This window comes from Myxocyprinus asiaticus, chromosome 4, assembly GCF_019703515.2.
Source record: "Myxocyprinus asiaticus isolate MX2 ecotype Aquarium Trade chromosome 4, UBuf_Myxa_2, whole genome shotgun sequence".
Classification (NCBI taxonomy): domain Eukaryota; kingdom Metazoa; phylum Chordata; class Actinopteri; order Cypriniformes; family Catostomidae; genus Myxocyprinus; species Myxocyprinus asiaticus.
In genome coordinates, this window is record NC_059347.1 from 10,485,672 (window position 1) to 10,499,863 (window position 14,192).

The 14,192-nt window shown below is 43.1% G+C and overlaps 1 protein-coding gene across 1 annotated transcript in view; it reads right to left on the reverse strand.

Annotated features, from left to right (window-relative positions):
- The window catches only part of LOC127433899 (leucine-rich repeat transmembrane protein FLRT1-like), a 46,167-nt gene extending 33,554 nt beyond the window's left edge, over positions 1-12,613 (reverse strand). The window contains exon 1 of the mRNA XM_051686222.1: positions 11,831-12,613. The gene's annotated coding sequence lies outside the window, so the exon portion shown is untranslated. The remainder of the gene's footprint in view (positions 1-11,830) is intronic.
- Positions 12,614-14,192: the final 1,579 nt, after the last annotated feature.

Sequence of the window (14,192 nt, forward strand, 5' to 3'; positions counted from 1 at the left end):
TGCATGAATATACTGTAAACACACACTTAACTAAACAGTCAACATTTACGCATCGCAAACGGTTGCTCACGTTGCTTTAAATTGCCAACTCTCATTGAAAATGAATGACTTCCAGTCACTTTGTAACTGCAGATCGCTGTCAGTGTGACAACACCCCTTTACAGTATAATGCATAAGTACTCTGTATAGACTACTTAAAAAAAAAAGTAGTTTTCCATTCAGAACATTATCTTTCCATTATACAGGACAAAAAGTATCATTAAACAAAAACTGCCTGGTGTGTTTCATTGCACCTTTAGCTCATACACAAATGGTCTAGAGGTGATTTTATGAGTGGCATTTACATTTGGAGCCTCCTAGCAGCAGTAAAGCAGGCCATGATCTCTCTTTTACACTCTCATTATTGACAAATACTGTAGATTGCACTGTATTTACCTGCCTTACACTTAATCTACACCCCATCTTCCCCTATTCTGTGTTTTGATCTTTTACTTTATAAAAGTCAACATGTGATTTTTAAAAAAAAATTCTGTTCCCAGAAGGAGAGACATTTAGTTGCTGCTTTAAGGTTAAATAAAGCAGAAATGAGATTCCAGGGAATGCCCATTAATAAATAATGAATACAATGTATAAAATACAGGCTGGTCTCAGGAGCATTACGTGACCATGACAACATTTTTGCCTTGTTACACATTTGGCTGCAATTTCCCAGTGAAATGTCCAGTGGGGGGCGCCAAAAGTGAGTGAAATGGTGTCGTAATCAGACAACGTTTTAATGAGTAAAACGTACCTCTCTAACCTAAACCTTTAACCTAAACCTAACCAATAGCAATCTAAAATCAAATGAGAGGTGAACAAGACATCCTTACCATTAAACAACACCTTAACCTAACCATAGTGTCCAAAAACAAAATGAGAAATGAAACAAACATTTTATGAAGCAACCACGTCATCTCATGGTGCTTCTATGACACTCTCGTCTCACATGTCAGCATGTGTGCTTGTCTGGTCTCGAACTGTGTTCTTCAGAGTACAAAGTCCAACGCTCTATGAGGTGAGCAGCTGTGGAAGTTAATCATGTTGGAATAAGTGCTCTCTTTGAGGTGGTCAAAGATAGATAAAATGGGCAATACCAGCATGTCAACATTCTTGTAATTAAGTTACAATTCCTTCATTATTTACACATGTTGTTCGAAACCCATATGATTTTTAAACTTGGCGTAACATGAATGGTCATGATAAATAAAAGAAGTCATTGACATCAAACTTGGCTATACATATAATAAAATAACAACGCATTTAAAATAAATAACTATACAATAAATAAATGTCATTACTGTGAGTTGTGACTGTGTTTCTAATGGATATTGGATTTTTTTTATTTTTTATTAAATGTTGATTCAACCCTAGGATGGATATGTGGATCAAAATTTACTCAGCGTCCAGTTTTTAAAAGGAGAGTTTACCTAAAAATGAAACTTACATTTATGCATTTGGCAGATGCTTTTATCCAAAGCGACTTATACTTATTACAGGGACAATCCCCCTGGAGCAACCTGGAGTTAAATGCCTTGCTCAAGGACACAATGGAGGTGGCTGTGGGGATCGAACCAGCAACCAGATTACCTTCTGATTACCAGCTCAGTGCTTTAGCCCACTATGCCACCACCACGCCACTTATCTCATCTACTCACCCTCATGCCATCCTAGATGTTGCAGAACTTTGAATCTTCAAAAATCAGAAAAAGGAAGCATAAAAGTAATCCATAAGACTCCAGTGGTTAAATACATATCGTCATGGTTACTTTCGTAACCTCCATTCCCTAATGGAGGGAACGAGACGTTGTGTCGATGTAGTGACACTAGGGGTCACTCTTGGGAGCCCCAAACACCTCTGCTTTTTTGAAAAAAGGCCAATGAGATTTGGCGAGTGGAATTTGCATGCCACTCCCCCAGACATACGGGTCTAAAAGGTTTTGTGCTGAGGAGCCGAGACCAGGTCCCGGCCATTTCAGCGGGTAGTTCAGCGTTGTGGCAAGAGGACACAATGTCTTGTTCCCTCCATCAGGGAATGGAGGTTATGAAAGTAACCATGACGTTCCCTATCTGTCACTCACTCGATGTTGTGTCGATGTAGTGACACTAGGGGTCCCTCTACAAAACACCACAACTATCTGAACTGTGTTACGTGAACCTTGCGGTGTGTGACGGGCAGACCACTGTGTGCCTCGTAGCCAGCACACCAGGCCATCACGTAACCTCCTCCAACACTCTTATGAGCGTCAAACGGTCCATCAGGAACAAGTCGACTGCCCAACTATAGGGACAGGCTAGCCCAGCCGAGGCCTCTTTCCCTCTCTTTTCTCCCCAAAATTTGTTAACTGACTGGGAGCCATAAGTGTCTGCATCGGGGGGTGTCCCTCCCAAGGGGAAGACCGTGGAGACCACACCCCGCCCAAAGGGGGGAGTATTTTGAGTGGAATACGTCACATGGTCTTACCGAGTCTTGTCGGAAGTATGTCATGTGGAGAGGTCCTATGGTAGATCCTACCCGAAGGGGGAGGAGTTTCTACAGAGCATGGCGACTGGGGGCAGAGGGGCCTCTGCCCAAGGAAGACGCAGTTTTCTGACAGTACAGGGGCTAATTAGCACACATACTGGGCCGGTCAGTGAGTTTCTCCGCAAACTCAACTGCCAGAGGGCTAAGGAGGAAAGTCATCCAGGGATCACAGTCTGTGAACACGTCTGGGAGTCAAGAGCGCATGTCTTCACCTCAAGGGAGGGGAAAGGCGCTATGCACAAGCAGTACACCTGGCCAGCTGTCCCGGAACTTACCTGCTCTTGCCTGCCAATACACGGGACGAGACCGGCTCAACCTTGAGATTGTAGAACCTCGCAAAGGTGTTGGGTGTTGCCCAGCCCGCTGCTCTCAGATGTATGCCAAAGAGGCACCACTGGCCAGGGCCCAGGATGCCACCACACTCCTAGTAGAGTGGGCTCGTAATCCCACAGGGGGTGGAACGTCCTGAGCCTGATATGCCATCGCGATGGCAACAATGACCCAGTGGGCGATCCTCTGTTTGGAGACAGTGCCTCCTTTCCGCTGTCCACCAAAGCAGACAAAGAGCTGCTCGGAGTTTCTAAGGCTCTGCGTGCGATCCAAATAGATGTGTAAAGCTCGCACTGGACACAGCAATGCCAAGGCTGGGTCTGCCTCCTCCTGGGGCAGCGCTTGCAGGTTCACCACCTGATCCCTAAAAGGGGTCGTGGGAACCTTGGGCACATAGCCCGATCGGGCTCTCAGGATCATGTGAGAGTAACCCTGACTGAAATCCAGCCACGTTTTGCTGACAGAGAACACCTGCAGGTCCCCTACCCTTTTGATGGAAGTGAGCGCAGTCAGGAGGGCAGTCTTCAAAGAGAGTGCCTTAAGCTCAGCTGACTCCAAGGGCTCAAAGGGAGCTCCCTGTAGACCCCGAAGGACTACAGAGAGGTCCCACGAGGGGACGAGGCACGGTCTGGAGGGATTCAACTTCCTAGCGCCTCTCAGGAACCTGATGATCAAGTCATGCTTCCCCATATCCTTACCATCTACTGCATTGTGATAAGCCGAAATAGTGGCTACATACACCTTCAAGGTGGAGGGGGACAGCCGCCCCTCCAGCCTCTCCTGCAGGAAGGAAAGCACTGATCTGATCCGACTGCGCATCTCTTGGGGTCTTCGCGTAGGGAAGAACACCACTTAGCGAACAAACGCCACTTCAAGGCATAAAGGCACCTCGTAGAGGGAGCCCTAGCCTGAGTGATCATGTCTACCACCACAGGTTTTCTGCGTCCCGTCCAGGGGCCAGACATGGAGATTCCAGAGGTCTGGTCGCAGTTGCCAGATGGTGCCCCATCCCTGAGAAAGAAGGTCCTTCCTCAGGGAAATTCGTCAAGGGGGGGGGGCTGTCGCGAGGAGTGTGAGATCCGAGAACCATGTCTGGGTGGGCCAGTAGGTTGCTATTAGGACGACCTGCTCCTCATCCTCCCTGACCTTGCACAGGGTCTGTGCAAGTAGGCTCACTGGGGGAAACGCATATTTGCGTAGTCAAGGGGGCCAGCTGTGTGCCAGCTCATCTATACCAAGGGGTGCCTCAGTCAGAGCGTACCAAAGCGGGCAGTGGGAGGATTCCCGGGAAGCAAACAGGTCTATCTGTGCTCGACCGAATCGACTCCAAATCAGCTGGACCACCTGAGGGTGGAGTCTCCACTCTCCCCTGAGGGTAATCAGATGTGACAGCATGTCCGCTGCGGTGTTGAGGTCAGCCGGGATGTGAGTGGCTCGTAGCGACTTGAGGCACTGCTGACTCCAGAGGAGGAGACGGCGGGCGAGTTGTGACATGCAAAGGGAGCGTAGACCGCCTTGATGGTTGATGTATGCTACCATCGCTGTGTTGTCCATCCAGACCAACACGTGTTTTCCCTGGATCAACGGCCGGAACCTCCGCAGGGCAAGCAGTAGTGCCAACAACTCTAGGCAGTTTAGGTGCCGACGCTGCCGCGGGCCAGTCCAGGAGCCGGTGGCTGTGTGCCTGTTGCATCCGGCGCCCCAGCCCATCTTGGAGGTGTCTGTTGTAACCACGACACACCTGGAGACCTGCTCTAGGGGAACCCCTGCCCGTAGAAATGCAAGGTCGGTCCAAGGGCTGAAGAGGCGGCGACAGATCGGCATGATGGTCATGCGATGTGTCCCGCGGCGCCATGCCCATCTTGGGACTCGAGTCTGAAGCCAGTGCTGAAGCGGTCTCATATGCATCAACCCGTGCGGTGTGGCCGCCGCTGAGGATGCCACATGCCCCAGGAGCCTTTTAAAAAGTTTAAGTGGAACCGCTGTCCTCCGTCTGAACGCTTTCAGACAGTTCAGCACCGACTGCATGCTCTCGTTCGTGAGGCGCACTGTCATCGAGACTGAGTCCAACTCCAAACCAAGAAAAGAGATGCTCTGAATCGGGGAGAGCTTGCACTTTTCCCAGTTGACCCGAAGCCCAAGTCGGCTGAGGTGCCAGAGCACGAGGTCCCTGTGTGCGTACAGCAACTCTCGAAAGTGAGCTAGGATTAGCCAGTCATCGAGATAGTTGAGCATGCGGACGCCCACTTCCCTTAGCGGGGAAAGGGCTGCCTCTGCGACCTTCGTGAAGATGCGAGGGGACAGGCCGAAGGGGAGCACCTTGTACTGGTACTCCTGGCCTTCGAAGGCAAACCGCAGGAAGGGTCTGTGTCGAGGTAAGACCAAGACGTGGCAGTACATGTCCTTCAGGTCTACCGCCGCGAACCAATCTTGATGCTGGACGCTCATTAGAGTGCGTTTTTGCGTCAGCATCTTGGACTCTTGCAAAGTCCGGTTCAGTACTCACAGGTCCAGGATTGGTCGCAACCCACTGCCTTTCTTCGATACGATGAAGGGCTGTAGAATCCTTTCTTCATCTCGGCTGGAGGGACAGGCTCTATCGTGCCCTTGCGCAGAAGGGTAGTGATCTCTGCACGCAAGGTAGCGGTATTGTCACCCTTCACCGAGGTGAAGCGGATGCCGCTGAACCTGGGCGGGCGCCTGGCGAACTGAATCGCATAGCCGAGTCGGACGGTCCGGGACAGCCATCACAATGGGTTGGAAAGCGTGAGCCATGCAGCCAAATTCTGGGCGAGGGGACCAAGGGAATGATCATGTTGGACATACCGGCGGGTGGGGCCTCGCGGCGGGACGGAGTTCGAGGTGCCACTTCGAGGGGACCCGAGCCCCGTGGCCATGCTGAGTCCAGGGACATCGAAGCACTTACCTTGCTCCTGCCGCCCACCATAAGATTGGCCGAGGAGGGGGAGGAGGAATCTCGTCCCCGTAGTCCACTGGAACCAATCCCGTGTGGGCGTTTTTGTTCCACAGCTGGGTGCACAGGGGTGGGGGGTCTGCCGCTGGAGTGCCATACCTGCCAAAATGGGACGTGGACGGTGGTCGTGATGACGGCCATGCGCACTGGATATGTGACCCAGGAGATGAGGGAACCATTCTTTTGTCAGGCTTTTAGGTGCTGCAGCCTCCTGGGTATGCAGCGACAAAAGATTCTCCTCCCGGCCCTCCACCGGGGGATGGAGTGGTCTGTCGACCAGCCCCAGAGAAGTGGGTCTCCTTGCCCCTGGGTCGCCCGTCTCGGGGGTGCTTCGAAGCCTTCCTTGGGTTCTTAGCAGCCGGCCGCGAGATGGGTGGCGTCTGCTTCCTGCGAGAAGTCGAACGAGAAGTCGAACTCGTGCTGAGATGAGCGCAAGCGAGCGTGCTGGGGAATGGGAGGTCTGTGCCCAAATCTCCCCCAGTGCTAACCGACGCGGCCTCAAACCTCTTTTTGTGAATGAAAATATACTCTTTTAGAATATACTCTCTTATATTCGCTCTGCCGAATGCCCAGGGGTGTTCTCTTCACTCCATGGGTGCAGAGGGGGAGAAGCCGCTGATGCGCCATAAATCCAGCAGTTTTGAGGTGTGTCTTTGGAAAGAATTGAATTCAGTGCACTGAATACAACCGCTCGGCTCTGAAGAGAAAATCTGAATGAGTGGTTGCATACCAGCTCCTTATATACCCGTATGTCCAGGGAAGTGGCATGCAAATTCCACTCGTCAATTCTCATTGGCCTTTTTTCAAAAAAGCAGAGGTGTTTGGGGCTCCCAAGAGTGAACCCTAGTGTCACTACATCGACACAACGTCGAGTGAGTGACAGATAGGGAACTTCTGTAGCAATAACATTAGTGTGGGTCAGAAACAGATCAATATTTAAGTCTTTTTTTACTAAAAATTTCCACCTTTGTCCAGCCCTGACCAATATGTGACAATATGCATGAAGAATGCGAATCGACAAAAAAAAAAAAAAAAACAAAAGAAGAAGAATGTGTAAGTGAAAGTGTAGATTTATAGTTAAACAGAACATCAAAAAAAAAAAAAAATTTCTCCCCTTTTCACCCCAATTTGGCATGCCCAATTCCCAATGTGCTCTAAGTCCTCATGGTGGCATAGTGACTTGCCTCAATCCAGGTGGTGGAGGATGAATCTCAGTTGCCTATGCGTCTGAGACAATCAGTCTGTGCATCTTATCACATGGCTTGTTGAGTGTGTTACTACGGAGACCTAGTGCGTGTTAAGACTCACGCTATTCTCCGTGGCATCCATGCACAACTCACCATGCACCTCACTGAGAGTGAGAACTGTGCCAATTGGTTGCTTTGGAAGCCTGACTGGAGTCACTCAGCATGCCCTGGATTTGAACTTGCGACACCAGGTGTGGTAGTCAGTGTCTTTACTTGCTGAGCTACCCAGGCCCCCCCTAGAACTTAAATATTAATCATATTGCTTCTGAAGACACATTACTCTATGCTGCCTTTATGTGCTTTTTAGACCTTCAAAGTTTTGGTCTCAATTCACTTGCATTGTATGGACCTACAGAGCTAAGAAACCTGATCAAATGATTAATATGCTCAACTCAAGTATGAATAGACCGCGTTTAAACCCAATCTTACATTTAATGTTAATGTTTTCACTATTGCAGCATGCATCTCCCATTTGTATTTTTTATATAATGAAGTTTTAGATATTGTGGCATTTTCATCTTTATTTTTTTGACATAATTATTTGTTTACATTGTACATATTTGGTCACCAGTGAAAGCTTCCCCAATCATTGCACTTAAACTGAGAGGATGTAACTCCATGTTTGCAATTATTAAACCAGTTATTTTTTGTAATCGGACACTGTGATGGAAATATTCCTTTATTTGAACATTTTAAAATGGATCTAATAACATACCCGGAGTTAAAAAGTAAGTACATGAAAGCAATCTGATCATTATCATTGCTTATACTCTGTACGATCTTTACATGTAATGTAACATTTTTTGTGACATATATACATATGTCACACCCGTTTTGTTCTAATGCTCTTTAATGTGTATATGTTCTCTTGTTTATACTATATTCTTGCATTTCTCTAATAAAGACATAGTTATACTCTGTGACGTGCTGCCTACTAACAGACATACTCTCCTTTAAAATCATACAATAATATGACATAGATTTGCTTTAATTTATCATCCCTGAGTTATGATTGGAATGTGAGGTAGGTCTGTTAAGATGAAGTATTTGAAATTAATTGTAAATAAATAGGCCATAATAATTCTGCACTATGGGTACATGCATTGACACAGACTGCAGCAGAAATTGTTTAACGCTAACGCTAATGTTTAATGCACCCTTGTCATTTTTGTTTGCAACATGCATTTGTGTGCAATCTGAGGCTGAGAATACTATAAGGGTAAAACTGTCAGCTTTAATTTGCGGGTATTTAGCTTTATAACCATTAACTATATAAGAATGCATGTCTCTCCCCATTATAGCACACCAAAAGCAATTAGACATTTGGCTGCTGACTGTTTCTTGGCCAGGTACGTCATTGCATCATTAGCTCCTGCACAAAACGTTTTATAGCTGATTTTTATGCATGGCATTTGCATTTGGCTTGCACACGGATGTTGGCTTTCAATCTGTGCATTTCTGTCTGGTTGAGTTGGTAAGGTGTATATTTATTCAGTAGGAGTGCTGCATTTGTATTCAATTCATCATTCTTTAAGATGGCAGTGTGTTTAAATGGAGAGTGAACAATCTCAATCCCCTCCCCACATTTCCCTCTCTATTCCTCTCTCACCACCTTCATTTCTCTCTCCTTTTTTCAAACGTGCCCTGCATGAGAAGGCTGCCAACTGAGTCACAATTTCTCTCTGCCGCGTTCATGCAATATCTTGTGTTTCATCGTGACATTATTTTTCACCGTTCATTTCTCCTTCTCCTTCTGATGCTTGCATTTGAACAAGATTTTATAATTCCTTCACTCAATTCAATCTCATTTGATTCTCTCATGCAAACCACAAACGTGACTCCCTCCAACTCTGTAATCCCAAATCATTCCTTTACTTTTGCCAGATCCCACAATCCTGTGATATTCATGCATTCAAATACACAGAAACATGCAGTGATAATCTGCCTGCTGACCGCTCATGTCTAATACCAGCAGTGACCTCTGCCACACCCCTATCTATGGGCTGAGTAGTTCAAGGGTTGTATTCTAACTGTAAGGACATTAGATGTGAGCCACAATGAATAAACATAGCTGATCTTTATAAGTATGGAAAGACAACCTGATCCCATTACTATTTGTACCTGTATTCATATGTAAAGTGTGGTTTCAGCTCACTTATTACCTGTATGTTTAGTTAGACACTGAAATGTAATATTAAAATCATATGGACAGCTTTTTAAACAGTATATATATATATATATATATATATATATATATATATATATATATATATATATATATATATATATAGAGAGAGAGAGAGAGAGCAAAACAAAAATGCTTCAGGCATCAATGGCATAATAAAATGGAATATCAAACAGAAATTTGGGTTCACTTGCTATAAAAGAATGTTCTGGGTTCAATAAAAGTTAAGCTCAGTCAACAGAATTTGTGGCATAATGTTTACCACAAAAATTATTTTTGACTTTAAAAAAAATAGAAAATATAAAACAAAATTGAGGTTGCCGTGAGGCACTTACAATAGAAGTGAATGGAGCCAATTTTTGGAGGGTTTAAAGTTTTTTTGTGAAGCTTATAATTTTATAAAAGCACTTACATTAATTCTTCTGTTAAAACTCATGTATTATTTGAGCTGTAAAGTTGTTTAAATTGTCATATTTACAGTCATTTTAGGATTTTAGGGATTGTTGACATTACATCATCATGGTAACGAAGTTGCAAAATTCTGTATAAAAAAAAACTTTACACAGAAAAGGTTAGTAATTGATTTTATCACATTTAAATCATGTTAACACACACATATGGTTTACGTCTTGTGGCTATACAGTAAGTATTTAAATGTTTAAAAATTGAGTACCTCACTGAAACCGAGATTTTTACTTTTTTTAAGAAAAGGAGGGACGAGTCAAAATAAATCTTTGTGGTAATCAATATTATGCCACAAACGCTGTATTGAACCTGGAATATCCCTGTTGAGGCCACTGCCACATTGGTTCTTTTTACATGACATACCGACGTGTGCGTTGGAGCTTTTATAGAATTCTGAGTATACATCTTGTAATTACAAGTTCTACAAAGACATGAATGCTTTTTAGAAGTCGTTATCTCGAACATTATTCCGACATGACGTGAACACACCATAAATTAATCCATTAAACTCTACATGGCGCAAGCTGATAGGTCCTTGACATGTAATCTGTCAACTTGCATACTCTCTCTTTGTCTAAAATTTAAATTACTCAGTTATTGGAGATAAGCAAGTTTCACTACAGTGCGCTATGAAGGTTTTTTTCTTTAAACCCTCCTCCTCCCCAGCACCACTGGTCTAGATCTAATTCAAGGCTGACTTTATGTATGTCTAGTAAATTCAGGATGTCTTCTGCACATACTTGCTCAGCAGCAGCATCGTAGCAGATCTAGTCCTCCAAGAACATACCTACCAAATTTTAACACCTTAAATTTATTCAGAGTTGTCATGACTGAAACAAACTTAATTTAAAGGGGAAGCAAGTTTTTTTTTTTTTATAAACCTAACAAAATTTTGTTATATGTTTATGAAAATAAGACCCTAAAAAATATAAAATAAGGGATAGTTCACCCAAAAGTGAAAATTCTCTCATCATTTATTAACCCTCATGCCATCCCAGATATGTATGACTTTCTTTCTTCTGCAGAACACAAACAAAGATTCTTAGAAGGATATATCAGCTCTGTAGGTCCATACGAAGTGAATGGTGATCAGAAATCTGAAGAGCCAAAAAGCACATAAAAGCAGCATAAACGTAATCCATATGACTCCAGTGGTTAAATCCACATTTTATGAAGTGATATGATAGGTGAGGGTGAGAAACTGATTAAAAAAGTCCTTTTTTAATATCAATTTCCACCTTTGACCAGCCCCAACCACAAGAATGTGGAAGTGAAAGTGTAAGTGTAGATTTACATTTTAGAAAAAGGACTTAAATATTGATCTGTTTCTCACCCAAACCTATCATATTTCTTCTGAAGACATGGATTTAACCACCGGAGTTGTATGGATTAATTTTATGCTGCCTTTATGTCCCCTTTGGGCTTTCAAAGTTCTTATCACCATTCACTTGCATTGTATGAACCTACAGAGCTGAGATATTCTTCTAAAAATCTTTGTTTGTGTTCTGCAGATGAAAGAAAGTCATACACATCTAGGATGACATGATGACTTCAATAATACAAATAATATAAAATTATTACTATTACTACAGAGTGACTATTTATTTTTTTATTTTATTTATTTTTTTGGCAGTGTTCCGCTCTTTGTGTGGACCGAAAAATTTCTGGCAATTTTGTATGACTCACACCATGCTAGATTTGGGCACAGTGTTCCCAAATAGAGAACTGAACTGCACCTTTCAGTGGTGGTAGTTTTTTTTTTCTTTCTCTCCATTATAGGAGGTTGAATACTTTATTTAGCAAATAAAAATATATCTAGCCACCTCAAGAGCATTTTGTTTGTTTAAATTAATTCCTAGCTGTGAAACTTACCATACAATGACCTACCTTACTCCAGTTTAGATACCACATTATCAGTTGTTGTTTTTTTCAACACACTAATTTGTCAATGACCGCACATTAAACATGGACAATAACCACATATTGCCAAATCGATTGACAATTCTGGTGGAGGAAAGGAACACAACACGTGTAACCTGAAAACAGGACAATAAAGACAAATGCCGTACCCTTGAAAGTTTGGCTTGGACATCAGGTCTGTCAATAGCAGGATCAGGATAAGCTAGCCAGCATGATCAGGATAGACAGAGATAACAGAGAGAGAGCTTTTATGCTTGGCACCAAAGCTGAGTAGGTGCTGTTTCAGCTCTGAGGGAGATCAGCCAGTGAAATCTAATGGACTCCACATTGACTCGCTGTATCTTTCTCCTGCTGTTTGAGTGTGTGTTACTTGTCAGACTATGAATGCACTTCGTCCCATATGAGTTGGTGTTGTTGGTGTTTGAGAATCAGTGAGACACAATGGAGAACATCCTGAACAGTCTTATTCCAGAAAAGAGACCATGCACAATGTCCTGGAAACTTCAGTTTCAGGCAGCAAAGAGATACCATATAACAAGAAGAGCTTGATTAATTTTATCAGCAAGAAATCCTCACTTTTTGTAAATAGAATGGCCCTCAGAATAAAAAAATAAAAAAACTTAAAAAAAAAAACTTTAAAAAAACCCCTCAGATATCTGAACTGCTTTCCATGTGAGCTCCAACTAACCACTTTGGCTGAAAATCAAAAATTCCTCACAAAATATTGAGTTGTCCTCCTCGCTCAGAGAAAAAAGCCATCTGTAATTATGTTTCATTGACTGTCATTGTTCAGTAGCACTCCTTTAAGCCTTTATCAGTTTTGGTTTTAGGAAAGAACAATCCTGTCAGATATGGCCGCTAACTGAGGAGGTAGAGCCCCTTTTAGTTGTTCCGGGACCAGTCAGGGAAAAAGCATATTCATTTTTTGTTTGTTTTTTGTTTGTTTGTTTAGTCCAGAGGGTGGTGGTTCTGCAAAGAAAGCAAAAGGGAATATTCAATAATCAGATACAGTGTACAAGATACAGATACAAAAGCAAGTTACTCTAACAGTTTTCAGTGATAAATGGTCTTTAGCACAATGGTCACATTTACATACACAATCTTAGACAGATTATACTTAAAAATACGACAACATATGTGTTTATGTAAATTCCTCAAAGGATTTTAAGGTCATAAATGGTTTGAGCAAAAAATAATCGCCACACTTATGATTTTTACCAATAATTAGGGCTGCCAAAGGTCCCATATACTGTAATGCAGAATAAAATTGCATTTAAATTCCATATTAAATCCATCTGGTATACAGTTTGTGCAGTAGTTTAGCGTCTCACACCTAAACTGCTGAGAACAATTCAGTACAAGTTTAGTTAAATCATGTAACATTATTTTATTACATTTTCCTTGTGATAAACACTATTCACTGTCAAAACAACAACACTGTAATCCAATGAGAAATATTTTCAAATTAAACATTTTCTCTCCCACTTAAACACATTATAAGGCATAGTTCATGTATTAAGACTGTGGCCCTGGAAGAAGTTAAGTACGTTGCTTGAAAAACAAGGTCATATCAGCTTGTCTTGGTCAAGCTGTTTTTGCAACATGGTAGCTGGTCTGTTGCTGGTCCAAGCTGGTCTACAAGCTCTAATTAGCTTGACAAAGTTGGTCTACCAATTTGACCTCTGGTCTCACTGTGAGATCAGAAACAGTAGGTTGACTTTTCTTTAGCTGAAATCGGTCTGTGCTTACAGAAAATCGAAACACTTCCCCCAGTGGCCAAAGTGGTAAGTATTGTTAGGCGTTTGGGCACGTGTCTATTTTCCGGGTGAAATATCTACAGAGGAGTGGCAAAAGTGAGTTGTTTTCAGATGCAGACTGTAATACAGTAAAGAGGAATGCATATTTTATAAACTAAATCCCCCAACCCAAACCAGCAAACCTAAACCTAACCATCAATGGAGTAAAAATGTAATGTTTGGGGGAAAAATTCAACCTTCGAATCACACTTGTCACTGCCTTTGCGAACATTATTACTTCCTTGTTTCAACACGGGATCCGAACCCAGGTTTCCCCACGCTGGTGACGCAACACACTTTTGGTCATGGCAAAGGGGAAGGTAAACCTGGTGGATGTCTGATAGGAGATGATGCTTGTCAGTGGCTAATGGCCAATTGTAGGGTACTGGAACTCTCAGAAACAACACGTTGACTTCCCATGTGATCATGTTGCAACCTCAGCCCAACCTCAGCCCAACTCAGCCCAACCCATCATTAGCTTAGCCACATGCTAACAGCAAAATCTACTTGAATCAACTGTGAGCAGTTTTAATCTCATTTATGAAATTACTTATGAAAACATTAGTTGACAAAGGGCTTTTTTGTCAACAATAATGAGACGAGACAAAAAAGAACTAGTGCTTGACATTAACGCTTGTCCACTTGTCAAGTGCATTTTTGAAGGGGGAAGTGAAATAATTTTACTTACACAACTTAACAAGTTTTTGTTGTCATT